At 38.4% G+C, this 17,565-nt stretch overlaps 1 pseudogene; it reads left to right on the forward strand.

The window, feature by feature from the left end:
- Positions 1-379: 379 nt before the first annotated feature.
- LOC105039528 (zinc finger CCCH domain-containing protein 20-like) lies at positions 380-1,844 on the forward strand (annotated as a pseudogene).
- Positions 1,845-17,565: the final 15,721 nt, after the last annotated feature.

Raw genomic sequence — 17,565 nt, forward strand, 5'->3', positions numbered from 1 at the left:
ACTCTAAAGAGAAGGGTGAAGCTCCCATCTTGGCCGATCGAATCGAGCTCTTGGGCCCAAGTGACCAAGGGAGGCGATTTCTCTGATTCTTGTGGCTCAGTTACAGAAACTAAAGCAAATCACCGTTGATCAAGTGATCATTGACCTTAATCCTTCAGCATAGTCTTGCACACTGGCGACACGCTTTGTTTGGCAGATTCCTTGGTCGGCCTTTGCAGGTGGTGGAGCTTCGGCTCCAATTGACAAGCTGTGGCCTCTGACCGACCCATACTTGACATGGTTAGTGGCTTTTTATTTAAGTTCAATAATGACACAAACCAGGCTACAATGCTAATAGAGGGGTCTTAAATTGCTAACGGGTCGATTTCGATTTGATGTGATGGCGAGAGGAGTTTTCCCAAGCCTTGAAAGCAGCCATCATGATGGCATGGATTCAACTGGTGGAATTGTTGAAGTATTGGTATTAATAGGTAGGTCATCCAGGTGGCTGTGTATGTGGCGCGCTCGTTGAGGGTAGATGAAGAAATTGTTCACAGTGCTCGTTCTACCAATTTTTGGGGTTTCTAATCTTCACTGGCTAAGCATGTCCTGGTTCTCTTGCAAAGGAAAGTTTCCTATCAAGTCAAATTTATGCTCAGGAAACATGAGACACTTGTAGTGTTTGGATATTCTTGCAAAACTATCATGTAGGAATGTGGTATATTTGCTTGCTTAGCCTAAAGTTTCCTAAGGTTGCATCTGATGGCTGCAATCTATTCAAATTATCGACAATTTAAAGTAGACCCATCAGATTACTATGTTTGATATGTTTTTCAGATGGCAATCGAGATTACCTTTCAGAAGGCAATCCAGATAGCTTTGAAGAGTGATGGCTATCCAGATTACCACTTATTTGTCAATATTATAAAAAAATTTTTGGACAACATTATCCATAAAAAAAAATCATATAAAACCCACCTTTCCACCCCCTCCTCCGACGGCTCTGACCCTCCCTTTTTTCTCCAAACTCTCCCGTGCCCTCGCTGCCCTCGATCGCCTCCCCTTCGCCCATGCCCTCATCATCTCTGACAATGGCCTCCACTTCTATGCTGGCATCGATCTCTCCTTGCTCGCCTCCATCATCACTGCCCCCTCCTTTGATGATCCAGCCGCTGTCTCCAATTCTGGAAGACCAACCACTGCGAGCACGGCAAGGCCTACGACCTCGCCTATGGGATCTTCGAGAGTTGGCTCCATCCGACATGCTATCGGACCCAGCCTTGCAAGACGGCATTGCTTGCTACCGCCTTGTCTGTTTTTTCACACACACCCCCACCTAGCTTCGCTTCCTCCCCCAAAGCCCTCGATCGCCGCCGCAGGTTGCTCCTTCGTACGATGGAGCATCGACCCGATGGTCCAAGAATTTGATCACCTCATTGAGGTCGACTCTGATATCAATCTCGATGTCACCAATGTCAAAATCACTGTTGGTGTCGTCGGTGGGGGTGGAGGCGGTGAACGAGGTCCTAGCGGAGATGAGGAAGCTGCAGCTGAGCAAGGCAAGGTCGATGTCGTATTCTTCAAGGGTTGGGATGGAGAGTAATGGTGGGTTTGGTTCGTCAAGGGGTGTTAGGGTGTTTAGGGCAGGTTTTGTTAGCTTGTCGGTGATGCCGATGGCGACGAGCGATGGAGGGCATGGGTGGGGAAAGGAGGCAGCAGGAGAGTTCAGGAGAAAAATGAGAGGTAAGTTGTTCGAGAATTTGAAAAAAAAGGAGTCGGTGGAGGAGTGTTCGAACACCGACAGAGTCGGCAGCGCTGCCATGGGGTTGTCAAATTTAGGATAGATTTCAAAGTTGGTGAAGTAATGGCCAAATCGGTACTTATCGGACGGATAGTCGCTGTCGGATATGAAAATGCTGTCGATCTAGTACTCATAGGGCAGCGAGCCTTAGCGTTGGAGGCCAAGGTGATAGGGCTCATCTCGAGGATTTTTTTTTCTCGTAGGCATATTTTGAGAATTTTAATTTAAATTTAAAAAATATAATCCAACACTTACATAATAATTCAAAATTCTATAAAATTTTATGGGGATATTTTGAAATTTTGATTTTACATTAGCAGTAATATGATTGTCATACCAAATATGTCAGTCAAGATTCTCAGTAATTTTACTACAATATTATCTGTAAGTGCCAAATATAGTAATTAATATTATTGATAATTTAATGATGATAATTTATCTTGAAAGCAATCCAAATCATCTTTTAAAATTGTCTGACAATGCACCAAACACAATCCAAGAGCCTATTTTCAAGTTCAAAATTAAATCCCAGCCGATAGGCTTGTTGGTCTGTGGGGAAAAAGATCCATGAAGATCACTTTTTCTTTCTCATAGAATTTGAGTTGTGCAAATGTCGGGTTGATATAGGCCATACCTAAATAAACTGTCCAGTCCGCAAATCCAGCAAGCAATCCAGTCTAATCCTGCTGGATTTTCCAAATACACCCCAAGCAAGATCTTAGGCAAGAGAATTGTTTGCAATATATGTCGATCTACTAGAGAGGGTTTTCAGCTCATACTTGAATCTCGTGAGTCTACTTCTATTACTGATCCTTGTATGTTGGATTGTCCTATTAACCTTACACTTATCTTTTCAATACTGTAGATGCTATCAACTCTACTTCTGTTTCTGTTTTTATTCATAATAGTATTTGGATTTTACATCTTTTACAATAATATCATGGCTCTCACTTAACATGATATGGGGGATTTCTTTGTCATATACTTAACAGTTGATAGGGTTGTTTATACTTTTCTGTCATATGATGCTGTTCAAACTCATGGTTAACATATTAACATTGGCATGGTTGGGCCACTCTGCAGAAGTTGCCTTTTGTGCTTGGTTTTTCTTTATTTAATGGAAAACACTTTGGAATAAATTTCATGCGAATCTTAAGCTTCATGCTCTATATTTTACATTTGGCTCCACTTGTCCCAAGTGTGGATCGCAATCAGAGTCTGCGGAGCATTTGTTTTTCAATGTAGCAAGGTGGCCTTGATTCATATATAACTCCATCGAGGGAATCTCTGAGATGGATGCCTGTCAATTGGGAGGATGCTATTCAAGGTGGTTGGCTTTCTTTGGGCAGCTTGTCTAGATCCTTGTCAGGGTATGGCTCTCATGGGCAATGCTTTGTGGGGGAAGGCTTGCAATATGCTGGCATTTGGTGGTCCTATATCTCTTCTCAAGCCAACTTTTCTCGGGCTTTGGCCATGGTAAAAGATTACCATCATACTCAGCCTTCCAAGCTAGTGGCCAACGAGGATCTCGAGGACATCTCTCCACGAGATGGCTAAACTTAATTTTGATGAGTCTTTTCTTTCAAGATGTATGTGATTTATGACTATAATTAAAATAAAAATTAGAACCAAAATGAATGAATTAGAATAAAAATTGCAATGACCATGCAGTTGAGTCATGACTAGAATCGGAATATGGTTTGAATATTCTCGGAGAGTCGGGATTGAGATTTTGAGGATGAAGGCGTTCCCAACTCCCTTGGGATTAGAATTGGAGTTAGAATTGAAATGAGAATGTGATGCTTCCTAACCAAATGTTCTCGTTCTCATTTCAAAGCCCAACTTATCCTAACCAAATATGTCGTAGCGGAATTGAAATTGTTGCTCAAATCCCAATGGACACTTATGTTTTGCTTTAGTATACGTAGCATTAGCTTTAATAACAGAAACAATAGCTTTTATCTTGTGTTTGGTTCGCATCATGATAGAGAGGGTAGATGGGATTGGAAAGATGGATGGTCTTTATCCATAATTTGATCCAAAAAATCTTAAAATAAATAGATAAAAAAAAGAGAATTGTTCATCCATCTTAGTCCACTAATTTGCATGCTCCCAAAAAATGGATAGAGTATGTAATGGATGGATAGAATCTACATTGATAAAATCACATCTTATTAATTTTTTTGACAAAATCCTAACATTTTTCACTTTTTCATTCATTATATATATATATATATATATAATTTTATCTATACTATTAACCTTATAGCATTAAATTTTATTATTAATTATTTTAATTTTAGTATATAATTTTTATTATTATAAATAAATAAATGAAATTGTCTTCTATTTTTCTATATAGATTCAATATTTTTAGTTAACTATTTATATAAATTTAATTAATTATTTAAATTAAATTATTAATCAATTATATAATTAATATATATAAATATATTAATTCATGTATGTTAATTTATAAAATTATTTATTAAATTAAATTAATTAAAATTAAATATTTATATAATGCTTATATAATCATAAACAATAAAAATTATAAATTTATATATTGTCCTACTTTTTTAGTATAAATAATAATAATATCTTTTATCAAAAAGTAGTTTAATAAAAATGTTCTTCAAATATCATCCATCTCTTTTTTTTATTTTTTCCATACCGAATAAAATAGGAAATCATTCCCATCCATGAATAGGCACTGCTAATTCAGTTGGCTTCTAGATATCTCATAACATGCCATCCTCATTACAAATACATGGTCTGATATGGTTTTGAGAAATGCAGTCCGGTATTTTACGCACAACTCATATAAGAAAAAAAAGGGGTAAAGGTCTGGTGCTTTTCAGAGCCAAATAATGGACCTAGCAATTTCTTTCCTTCCTTGTTTTTGGCCCTATGCTTTCTCTTGTGCAGGTGACTCCAGGTTGTTTTCATGCTGCTTTCTACATGGACTATGCTTCTTACATCATTTTCTACCTTGGCTGATTGAAAAAAACCCTCCATTAAAACTTATATACTTTGCACCAAAAATTAAGAAAAGAATGTTATTGAGTATATGGACTAGTCACAGATGAGTTGGTTTCCCTTGTTTAACATGATAGGTTCAACCTCCACCCAGAATAATTGCAATGTGTGACCGGTTTGTCTTATAATGTGGCACAGGTGACTTACCTGTTCTTGAGCTCTAGTTCAGTTTACGCATCAGGTTTTGAGGCTGATCCCTTCGTATCTCTTTCACGAGTATAAACGGTATAACAGTTGTGTAGTTTATCTATTTAAACTTAAAAAAAAAGGTTTCTATTGCAACCACCATCCTTCCGAGGGTCTAGTAAAAAAATTTGGACCTCTTGTGGATCTTGGACAGCTTCTGTGAGCTACAAATATTATTTTCCATGAAAAGCATGGGAGAAATCTTCTAGTTTACATATGGTTTTGATGAAAACATTGCAGAAATCTTCTGCTTTTTATATGGTCATCTGTCAGTGACCAACAGCATTCGAAGGCTTGAAAAAAAAAAAAAAACAGCATTTGAAGGTTTTGTCCTAGGGATGGCAATGGGTAGGATTTGGGTCGAATATTGTACTATCTATCCCCAAATCCGAACTTAATACTCTATACCCAAATCCTATCCAATACCCGATCGGGTAAGAAAAGAGATATCCATCCTCATACCCAACGAGTTCGGAGATACCCACGGATAACCCATGTTTCCATACCCAATCTATACCCATCCCATGCCTATTTCATATCCAAAAAAAATAAACAACCAAAATAATTTTATGCATATTATCAATCAAAACAAAATTACCAATTCAACATAGAACATAATTTATATTTTCAGATTTATAAAAATCAAACATAGAAATAGAATTATAATTATAGAATATATAAATAATTAAAATAATTTTATACATATTATTAACCAAAATAAAATTATCAAAACAGAAGTATAAACATATATATTCGGATATGGGTTTGGATATTATCCATACCTGTAGGTTCGGATCGGGTTAAGGTAGAAAATAATACTACCCATATCCTACCCATATCCGTACTATAATTTTCAGATTTTATCCGAACTCGAACCCAAATCCGATCAAACCCTATTTTTCGAGTTTGACCGGATTTGGGTAGGATTCATACCCATCGGGTCGGATCAATTTTGCCATCTCTATAATTTATCCTTACGTTCTCTTTCTTAAGAGCCAATTTTTTTATAGATAAAAAATTTAGCTAAAAATTTATATTTTTTTTGGATAAATATTTTTCAGATAATATTTAGACAAGAAAATAATTTATTCATCTTCTTCTTTTATGTATAAAAAGTGGCGAGGGAATCCATTATTCATGTTCTTTTGTATTACTAATTTTGTAAATAAATTGCTAAGATCTGTCCATATTTTTCATAATATCTTTTATTATATATATTAATATAGTATAATATTTTTTATTATAATATATTATATTTTATATATTATAATATATATTGTTGGGATAAGTCAACCGACCTCCGACTTTGTCTCTACATCGACCGCATAAACACATTATATCGACTCACAATCGACTGACCTACCAATAGTCAACTACTATCAACCATCAGCTAACAATTTGATTAACTTCTGATCGAAAACTATCGGCATATCAGAGTTACCAGCCGATACACATTCGGATCTTCTACTGATTTATCTCTACTAACTTATCAGTATTACCGACATATAGTCGGCCTATCTGCTCAACATATCTTAACCATTATGAATGATTATAGACTATGTGTTACAGTCATTAATGGGAATAAACAGCCCACTAACTCCATGATTATGGCCCGATAATCTAGCACCATAAAAAGTGAGACCACATGCTCAAAGGTTATATCAGAATCATCTATAAAAGGAGAGGTAAACGAGCAGTACGGATAAGACAATTCTGAGCTAAGACTCTACCACTCTCAAGATTCTTATTAGCTATTCACCAACCTCTTTCTGACTTAAGCATCGAAACGTCTCCGCCGAACACAACTCCAGTCTGTGAGGACTTTGTCTTGCAGGTGCTCTTCACTGGCGACAGACGATAAAGAGTTGGCTGCAACAGATTGGCACGTCAGATAGAAAAAAGACTACAGTCAACCATGTCGAGAACCAGAGCTCAACACTCGACTGGATTTGCGAGGCAGTCTTCCCATCGAAAAGATGTTCCTCTCCTACCTCCAGTGACAGAACTCAGTTTTTCACATCCTGTGGTCACCATAAATGTACAGATTGCTGCACTCATGCAGTAAACCCAGCAGTAGTAAACCCAGCAGCAGCAGCAGCCACCAGTGGAGCAACCAACGGCTCAGTTGGTGCCATCTAAGCACAGTCGCCGTCCTTCACGGCGCTCACCCTCCTCATCTCCGAAGTGACCATATCGACACTCTCATTGAGATAGACAATCGCATTCTTGGCACTCTCATCGTGCCACCCACCATTCACGGCGTTCTCCCTCTCCTCGTGCACACAGTATCAAGAAGGAAAAACAGCCGCGGATGCCTTCTGCTTCTCCTTCTTCGAGCTCTTCAGGGGTTCCACCCCCAGAGTTTTTCAGCAATGGCGGCTTGACGATTATGAATACAAGTTTCAATAAATTGATCATCAGCTCGTCCGACTTCAAGTGGAAGGTCGAAAATCTTTCAATGACTACGACTTCCACACTGTCCAGCCTCTCTCCCTCGACGTATCTTGGATAAATCAATTCTCTCTCAATTCAAGATGCCACAGATAGAGTCATACAATGGCTCCACCGATTCGATCAACCATTTGGAGAGCTATAAGGCTCTCATGATGATCCAGGAGACAACTGATGCCCTCTTATGCATTGGCTTCCTGATAACTCTTCGGAAAACTGTTCGAGTCTGATATTTCGAGACTCAGTCGGGGAGCATTAACTCTTTCGAGCAGCTTGAATATTCTTTCATGGCCCACTTCAACACAAGCCGAAAGCCACAACAGATATCTGATAGTCTCTTCTCAATCAAGCAAGGTGAGACAGAGACACTGAGAGACTTTGTAGCTCGTTTCAATACAGCCACACTTGAGGTCAGGGACCTCAACGAAGATATGGCTATATCGGCCATGAAAAGGGGTCAGAGGAAAAAAGTCAGAAGAAGAAACAAAAAAAAAGTGAAGTTCCGATCAAATCAAGTAGGCTGTCTGTCAACAAGCGAGCTTCACCTTGACGACGGTGTCCGAAGCCGAATAACTATTGCAGGTAAGACTCCTACACTCCTCTCTCTGCTCCCCATGCACAGATCCTGATGGAGATCAAAGGAGAGGAGTACTTACGACATCCTCCGCTAATGAAAGCACCATCGAAGAGCCGAGATAAGAAGAAGTACTATCGGTTCCATCATGATTACGATCACAATGTCGAATAGTATATCCAGCTCAAGGACGAGATAGAAGTCCTGATTCGATAAGGCTACCTCAAAAAATTCTAAAGGGATCAATCGACTCAACCTCCTGCTGACCGACAATCTCAGTCACAAACTGAGAAGACTATCAATAATCGGTCGACTACAGGAGTGATCAATATGATCTTCGGACGATCAAACTGGAGGACAACTTTCAAAGAAGAGTCAGTAAAAAAATGACGACTCGACAATGTAATTACTTTTTCGAAAGAAGATGTTCAGAGAATTCAAACTCTCCATGATGATGCTGTCGTTGTCTCGACAATGATAGCTAATTATGATGTAAAAAAAAAATTAGTGGATAATAGAAGCTCTACAAATATTTTATTTTACTCAATTTTTTTTCGAATGTGACTACCAACTGATCGACTTAGAAGAGTCTCGATGCCATTGATCGATTTCACAGGAGGTGCAGTCACTGTGGAGGAAAAAATCACTCTCCTATTAATCACAAAAATTGAACCACAATAGAGTACTGTTCTTATGACATTCACAGTTGTTCGATTTTTCTTGACTTATAATGCCATATTCGGACGACTTGGTCTAAATGCTCTGAAAGTAATAGTCTCGACTTATCATCTACTAGTCCGATTCCTGACAAAAAATGGAGTCAGAGAGATGCATGAAAATCAACAACTTGCCCAATGCTGCTTCCTAGTTTTCATACAAAATAATCAACCCAAAGACTCTTTGTTTATCGATAAATTAGATCAAAGAGAAAATGAAGAGAGGGGTGAACCAACCAAATATCTGATTTTCATCCCATTAAAAGAAGAAGATCCTGAGAAGACGGTCCAAATTGGATCGCAGCTGTCTGATCCGGAGTGGCAGTAACAAATAAATCTACTCAGAGCAAATATCGATATTTTTGCTTGGTCGGTTACTGATATGCCAGACATTCCTTCGAAAGTAATAACCCATCGACTCAACATTGATCCAAAGATTAAGTCAGTGAGATAAAAGAAAAGGCCTTTTGCTCCTGAAAAGCAAAAGATCATCGACGAAGAAGTCAACAAGCTCCTCACAGCTGGCTTTATTAGAGAAACTACCTATCCCGATTGGCTCACCAATGTAATGATGGTGAGAAAAGCCAATAAAAAATGGAGAATCTACATCGACTACACAAATCTAAATGAAACATGTTCGAAAGATAGTTTTTCTTTATCAAAGATTGATCAACTAGTTGATGCAACTTCGGGACACTGACTCTTAAGCTTCATGGATACCTTTGCAGGCTACAATCAGATTCAGATGCCATCCGAAGATGATGAGCGTACAATCTTCGTAACCGATAAAGGCATCTACTGCTATAAAGTAATACCTTTCGATTTAAAAAATATTGAAGCCACATATCAATAGCTAGTCAACAAAATTTTTAAGATATAGATTAGGCAAAATATGAAAATGTATATGGACGACATGTTGGTGAAAAGCCCTCAAACTACTGACCATGTTCGAGACCTAGAAGAAGCCTTCAGCACACTTCGATGACATCAAATGAAGCTGAACCCGACAAAGTGTACGTTTGGAGTAATTTCTGAAAAGTTTCTCGGATTTCTTGTATCACAACGAGGAATCGAAGCCAATCCCGAGAAGATAAAGGCTATCATCAACATGAAGCATCCTAATTTTAAGAAAAAGATATAGCAGCTCAACGAAAGGGTCGTCGCACTCAACCAATTCATATCAAGGTCGACAGAAAGATGCTTGCCTTTCTTCAAGATCTTGAGGCATTCAAATGACTTCATATGGTCAGACAAGTGTTGACAATCCTTCGAAGATCTAAAAAAATATTTGACATCTCCACCGCTGCTAACAAAATCAAAGGTCGGAGAAACTTTGTATCTCTACTTGGTGACGTCGATGGAAGCAGTCAGTTCGATGCTTATCCAAGAGGATGAAAATCAAATTCAAAGATCAATCTACTATACTAGCAAGGTGCTTCATAATGCTGAAGTGAGATATTCACAAGCAGAAAAGATGATCTATGCTCTGATCATATCATCACAGCAATTTCGTCCATACTTCCAAACACACTCTATTATCATCTTGACAGATCAGCCATTGAAGATAATTTTATACCGACCTAATACGTCGGATCATATGGCAAAGTGGGCAATAAAGCTCGATGAATTTGATATACAATATCGCCCGCGTCCATCAATGAAGGCACAAGCTTTGGCCGACTTCGTCGTTGAATGTACAATACCTGATAATAAATTTGAAGATGAAGCCGATAACAAAATAAAATAGGCCACGACTCTCAATCCCGACTTAACGTCAGTATGGGTGCTACTATTGATGGAGCATTTAATGCACAAGGTAGCAGAGCTGCTTTCATCCTCACAAATTTTGAAGGGGTTATAACAGAATATGCCTATCGATTCAATTTTAAAGCTTTGAATAACCAAGCCGAATATGAAGTACTCTTAACCAGCTTAAAAATTATCAAGAAACTTGATATCGACAGTCTGAAGATCTTCACTGACTCATAATTGATTGCTGGACAGGTTAAGGATGAGTTTGAAGCTCGAGACCCTATCATGATGAAGTATCTTCAGAAGGTGAAAGATATAACTTCAATATTAAAGTATTTTGAAATCTTTCACATCCCAAGAACAGAAAATGCTCAAGCTGATGCACTTTTGTGACTCACAACCTCTTCTTTCAACTCGCTAGATTGGACATTCGTCGAATGCCTTGAACAGTCGAGTATTGATAAAGTCAAGAAAGTGCTACAAATCACTGATGAATCAAGTTGGATGGATCCGATTGTCCAGTACTTGACTGATGGAACTCTCCTTATGGATCCTTCAGAAGCCAAACAACTCAGATGGATGGTCTCTCAATATATTTTAATGAATGATCATCTATACAAAAGGTCGTTCTCTGTTTTCTTACTGAAGTGTTTGGGACCAATAGATGTCGACTATGCACTCAGGAAGGTCCATGAAGGAATTCATGAAAATTATTTGGGGGGCAAATCTCTAGCTTACAAGATCCTACGATAAGGATACTATTAGCTCACTATGAAGAAAGATACAGTTGAACTTGTCCGAAGGTGTGAACCATGTCAGAAATATGTAAATATATAACACCAACCGGCAAGTCAGTTGACATCAGTTGTTGCGTCATGGCCCTTCACACAATGGAGGATTGACATACTTGGTCCTTTTCCTCCGATATCTGGTCAGAGAAAGTTCATAGTGGTCACCATCGATTACTTCACCAAGTAGATGGAAGCTAAACCTCTGGCATAAATCACTGAAAACAAGATAGAAGACTTCATTCAAAAATTAATTATATGCAGATTTGGTTTATCACACACCATCATCACTGATAATGGTCGACAATTCGACAATCAAAATTTCAAAAAATTTTATGTAAAATTTCATATTACACACAAACTTACAACAGTTAGCCATCCACAATCCAACGGAGAGGTGGAGGTAACTAATAGAACGATTCTGCATGGACTCAAAATCAGACTGAATGAAGCTAAAAGTCTCTGGGTAGAAGAATTATATCCGATCTTATGGGCATATCGAATGACTCCTCGCATACCAATGAGAGAATCATCATTTAATCTGGCTTATGGAATAGAAGCGATGATCCCACTTGAGATCAGATTACCATCAGCAAGGGTAGAGCAATACAGTGAACCGAGCAACTCAGAATATCGGAGAGCTGATCTAGATCTACTTTTAGAAGTACGACAGCAAGCTCAAGTTCAGATGGCAGCCTATCAGCAAAGGGTAGTCCGGTATTATAATGCAAAAGTCAAACCGAAGGTCTTCCATCCTGAAGATCTAATTCTAAAGAAAGCAGAAGTCTCAAGACCTCTTGACCAGAGAAAGTTATCTCTGAACTGGGAAGGACCTTACAAGATAACTGAAATGCTTAGATCGGATGCATATCGGCTAGAAATTCTAGAAGGAGTAACCATCCTTCGAATATAAAATACTGATAATTTAAAAATATATTATCAATAAAGTTGTCCGTGTATACATTATTCAGAATGAAATATTGAATTTCAGAATCACAAGTTTCAGTAAACTATAAAGTGGTAATAGACCGACAGATGGACGGTCAATTCTTATCGACTATATTTTAATTTTTTACTATAAAAATTGATGCATCGACTATATTTCGGCTTTCACTATAAAAACTAAAATACCGACTATATCTCAGTACCGAACATATTTCGACTTTTCACTATAAAAGCCGAGCCTAGTTGAACGACTATTATGCCGACTTAGTCTTAACTAAGCAGAATACTATGCCAATACGATCCAAATTAAATTGAAATTATACCGACTCGACTACGATCGATCAAAAGATATTTAGCTTGCCATCGATTATCAAATAACCTGACATACTAAATTCGACTAAGATCGGACGAAGGATATTTGATTTATTATCGCTTATCCTAATATTTAAGTACGTCAATGGATGTTTGATTAATGAATGAATCCTATAATTACTATTAAATATTCGACTTGTCGATCGATATTCGCTAATTAAAAAATAATTCTACGACATTGCAGATATACAAAGAAGAAGAGTCTATACTTGAAAAAAATTTTCATTCATTCATTGAAAAGAAAGTTATAAAATTGGACCGAAGTTCGATTACAAAATTTTTTGAGTACAAAAAGAACACAAAACATTGCACTGATCATCAGTCGCCATCTCCATCTCTTTGCTCTGATGTAGCATCGGAGACTTGCACAATTTCTGATGCTGTCGGTGCTCCATCTTCAATCGATGTGGCTTCTTCAGCAGCTCCATCTTTCGGGACGGGAGGGACGATGCTGCTCAAGTCAAGATCTGGGTACAACATTCCGATCGTATCTCAACCATCTTCGTATCTGACGCAGTAAGAGGCGAACCTGCCATCGAGGATCTCTTCCTTGAACTCTTCTAAATTCTTGAAGTTCTCGATGGCATAATTCAGAGCCTCCCTTACCAACTCTACTTTCGCTCTCGCCAGCTCTATGTCAGTTCTTACGAAACCCGATTCATCATCGGTCAGTGCTAACCTTTTCAAAGTGGCCCGATGTCTTTCACGTTCAGTTTTGAGTTCGTTGATGCACTCGTCCCTCTTCCTTCAAAGTTGATGGATAGAATGCTTCTTGCTCTTGATCCTCGACTCAAGAAACAAGATGCCTTGACGAGCCGACTCAAGTTGGGCTCCAGAAGATTGAAGGTCGGTGGTCAGATAGGAGACTTCCTCCTGAAGTTTCGCCTCCCATTCAGTCGCCGCCCAAAGTTGTTCAAGGGAAACTACCTTTTCATCATTGGCGGCCGCCACTTTGTCCATCCATATCCGACGAAAGTCGGCAACTTTTCGGTAGCTGATCTCCAAGTCGAATATGTCATGTGCCAACTGCAAGCAGAAGATAAGTCAGATCAGATCAAAAAAAAAGATGTGAAGAAAAACTTACCCCGAGTATCAATGGGTAGAAAGAGGAAAATATCTCGACGACGTTTCTATTTTTTCTGTTCTCCTGATCAGCTGGGAGAAGAGCAGCTTCGATAAGTCATTTGGCCAATGCCAGATTGGCCAAAGCCGACTCATCCTCAGAAACTCTAATGTCAAAATGAACAGTGTGACCCGTCGATGATCCATCGTCTACTGAAGTTGCCGGTGCCTTCCTCCGATCTTCTATCGGCAGTCCCGCACTTGAAAATACGAGAAAATTTGAGCTCGACTGCACTCAGGAGGGTTCCACTGGAGGAACCACCGATGTAGTTGTTGATTGTTCTGGCTCAACCATAACTTCCATCTCGGCCCAAACCTAAGTTAGTGGAGCTACCGATGGTGCTACAATAGCTCCGTCTTCTTCTACCGCCCCACCCTCAACAAACGGCACTTCAGGGAGCGCTGTCGATGGTACGTCAGATTTCTTTTTTGATAAAGTAGGAGCTTGACCCTTCTTCGATGGTCAGAAGGGTCCAGCTTCGGATGCTGCTGCCCTCTTCTTGGTAGCATGCTGACGAATATCGACGGTCGATACTCGCACCCTCGGCTGACGAATATCGACGGTCGATACTCGCGCCCTCGGCTGTATAGCTACAATCGGAAAAAAGAAGTCAGTACAATTCAGAAACAAATAAAAAAAATAAAAGTGATCGACTATGCTATACCTAAGATGGTGACCGAACTAAGACCGACATCGTAGAGAGCTTGTTCAGTCATCAGCTCTCTTTGGACGGGACCGTCATGTCCTTCAATCGATGGAAGTCTTTTCGATCGTCGACCTCCACCCGACTGTTCTCATTGAGGCCAGTTCTCGGATCGCTTCGGTGCGAAGGAAAGCCCCAGGAAAGAGAAGAAGCAACAAAAAAGAATTGGTTTTTTCATCCGTGAATAGACGACGGAAGACCGATGATGAAAGAAAGACATTTTCTTGGGTTGAAGAATCACCAACCCTTGGCCTTAGGATGGAGACGGAGAATAAAGAAGATGCAAAAAAGAGAAGGACGAGGCTCGATCGGTATTAACTGACACAACAAAGTAAAGCTAATTATAAGCCAAACCGAGTTTGGTACCAGCTGAGTGGGGCAAAAACCATAATAGTCAAGTAAATTTCGAACGAATTTTGGAATTGAATATCGAAGATCCGTCCGAAGATCTTCGACATAGAAGGCCACCTGCTCCAGAGGAGGAGAGTTCACCCGACCATCGACATCAAATGCAAAGAGTTGATACTGCTCTGATATACGATACTGCTCTCGAAGTCGTTCAACATTGGGTTCAAATAGTGAAGAAACCTTCACTTTCGGATCCGATGGAGAGTCGTCGGTCAGATTCTCCAACCGACTATCCTAAGAAGAAGAAGCCCTAGCCATGGAAAAGAAAAACTAGAGAGAACCAAAAAAGAGATGGACTCAAGAAGGAAAGACAAAAACATTTAACCTGAAAGCTTAAAACAAAAAGATGAAGAAGGAACCCTGGAGTCTTCTGGTGCTGGGGCGACCTTCCGACAGAGTTTCTGCAGCAGAGGATGAAGATAAAATACAAAGTAAAAGTTTGGCCGAAAGTGATTCTATATATATAGGATCCCTCAACGGTCAGGATGGAAGCGGTCAAATCAGAGTCTCATTAGATGACGACATGTGGCAATATTCAGACCGATCATTGGTCAGATGGCTCGACACACCTGCTCCTGATCATGCCACCTCACCATCATCCATGTGAACAGCTCCGATTCAATGACATTCGGATACGTAACCAAAATCTACTAGTCAGAATCGTATCGTCTGGCACCAAATTATCTTTCTGAAATGACATCCGATACTGATGTCCGATACTGAATTATCCTGTCGATATGACAACTCAATAATGATCTTGCAGCCAACGAAATGACAAAACAATCAGAGAATTTTTGACTAGCAGTCAAGTCGGGGCTTGAGGCAACACGCGACGACTCCCTTCGTCCAACGTGACAAACTACGTAATAATATACACATCGGATCACATTGGACTTGAGAGTGGAAGGCAACTGTTGGGACAAGTCAACTGACCCCCGACTCCAACTCTACATCGATCGTATAAGCACATTACACCGACTCACAATCGACTGACCAACCGATAGTCGACTACTATCAACCATCAACTAATAATTTGGTTAACTCCCAACCGAAGACCATTGACATGTCAGAGTTACCAGCCGATGCACATTCGGATCTTCTGTCGACTTATCTCTACCGACTTATCAGTATTACCGATATATAATTGACCATCTGCTCAACATACCCTAACCGTTATGAATGGTTATGGACTACGTGTTACAGCCATTAATGAGAATAAACAGCCCACTAACTCTGCGATTATGGCCCGATAATCTAGCATCATAAAAAAAGTGGGATCATATGCTCGACGGTTATATCAGAATTATCTATAAAATGAGAGGTAAACGAGCAACACGGGTAAGACAATTCTGAATTAAGACTCTGCTACTCTCAACATTCTTATTAGCTGTTCACCAACTCCTCTCTGACTTGAGCATCGGAGGGTTCCCACCGAACACAACTCCGATCTGTGAGGACTTTATCTTGCAAGTGCTCTTCACCGACGATAGGCGACAGAAAGTTGGCTGTAATATATATAATATTATATAATATATTCATAAATATAGATTATTTTACATAATATAATATAATAAATTATATTATATATAATAAAATAAAATATTATAATATAGTACATAATATTAATATATATTAAAATAATAAAATATTATTATCTGATAATAATATTATATTATATTATATATAAGATAATATTATATATTATTATATTATTGTTATAGAGTTAAAGGTATATTATGAATGAAATAAAAAAAATTATTTTTTCGATTTATGGGACAATGACTTACCCATTTGTTAGGAGGATAAGATTTTTTTTATTATTTTATGAATAAATATTATTTATGAAAAAATAATTGATTCATCCAGAAAAATATGAGAATATGAATAAGTTTATTAATAAAAAAATTGATTAAATTTTTTATGATCTTAATCCACCAAAGAATGTACCCAAGAAAAAAAAAAATCAATAAAAATGCTACTAAATTCCACAAGCCAACCTTGAACAGTTGAACATGCACGTACCACTGTATCTACGTTAACACGAGTTAAACCGAAAAAAGGAATGTGAAACTTGCCAACCTCCAAACCAGTTAAATGTTAACAGGTTTTAGGTATTCTGTTTGGTCAGCAAAAATTTGGCTCGGGAGAAAACTCTAGTGATTGATTTAATTGACCTTTCAATGATTGAACATGCCATGTATTAAACAAATGAAATGAAAATGCCATACGTTAGTATCAGGCAGATGTGATGTACATGACGGGGATTGAATCGAGATCATATGAGACAAACAACTAATGCAATGATTCCTCTGTTCCATAAATGCACCCCCTTTTTTAATCTACTGCACTCCTCTTGTTGTTTTTGAGTGAGAATTGAGTTTATTACAAACACATAGTAAAACCAGATGCATAAAACCTTAATTCAGTGTACAGAGTGGTTGTTTTTATAGTTAGAATTTGTGACATCTGGATAATAGTGGAGCAATTTTATCCTTACAGCAAGATTCACCCTCTTAATTTGTTATAATATTTTATTTTATTTATCATAATTTATTTTTTTTTCTTTGTTTTATCCCTTCCTTCAAACCAATCAAGGGTTAATGTGATGTGTAGACAGCTTTCCACATTAATAAATTAGTTAATTGAGTTTTGAGCCTGGAGTGTGATTCAGATTAAGAGTACCACTTGAATGTTTTTATCTATGCATTTAAGAAGAAAATGTCATCCT

Source organism: Elaeis guineensis, chromosome 1 (assembly GCF_000442705.2).
Source record: "Elaeis guineensis isolate ETL-2024a chromosome 1, EG11, whole genome shotgun sequence".
In the NCBI taxonomy this organism is placed as follows: domain Eukaryota; kingdom Viridiplantae; phylum Streptophyta; class Magnoliopsida; order Arecales; family Arecaceae; genus Elaeis; species Elaeis guineensis.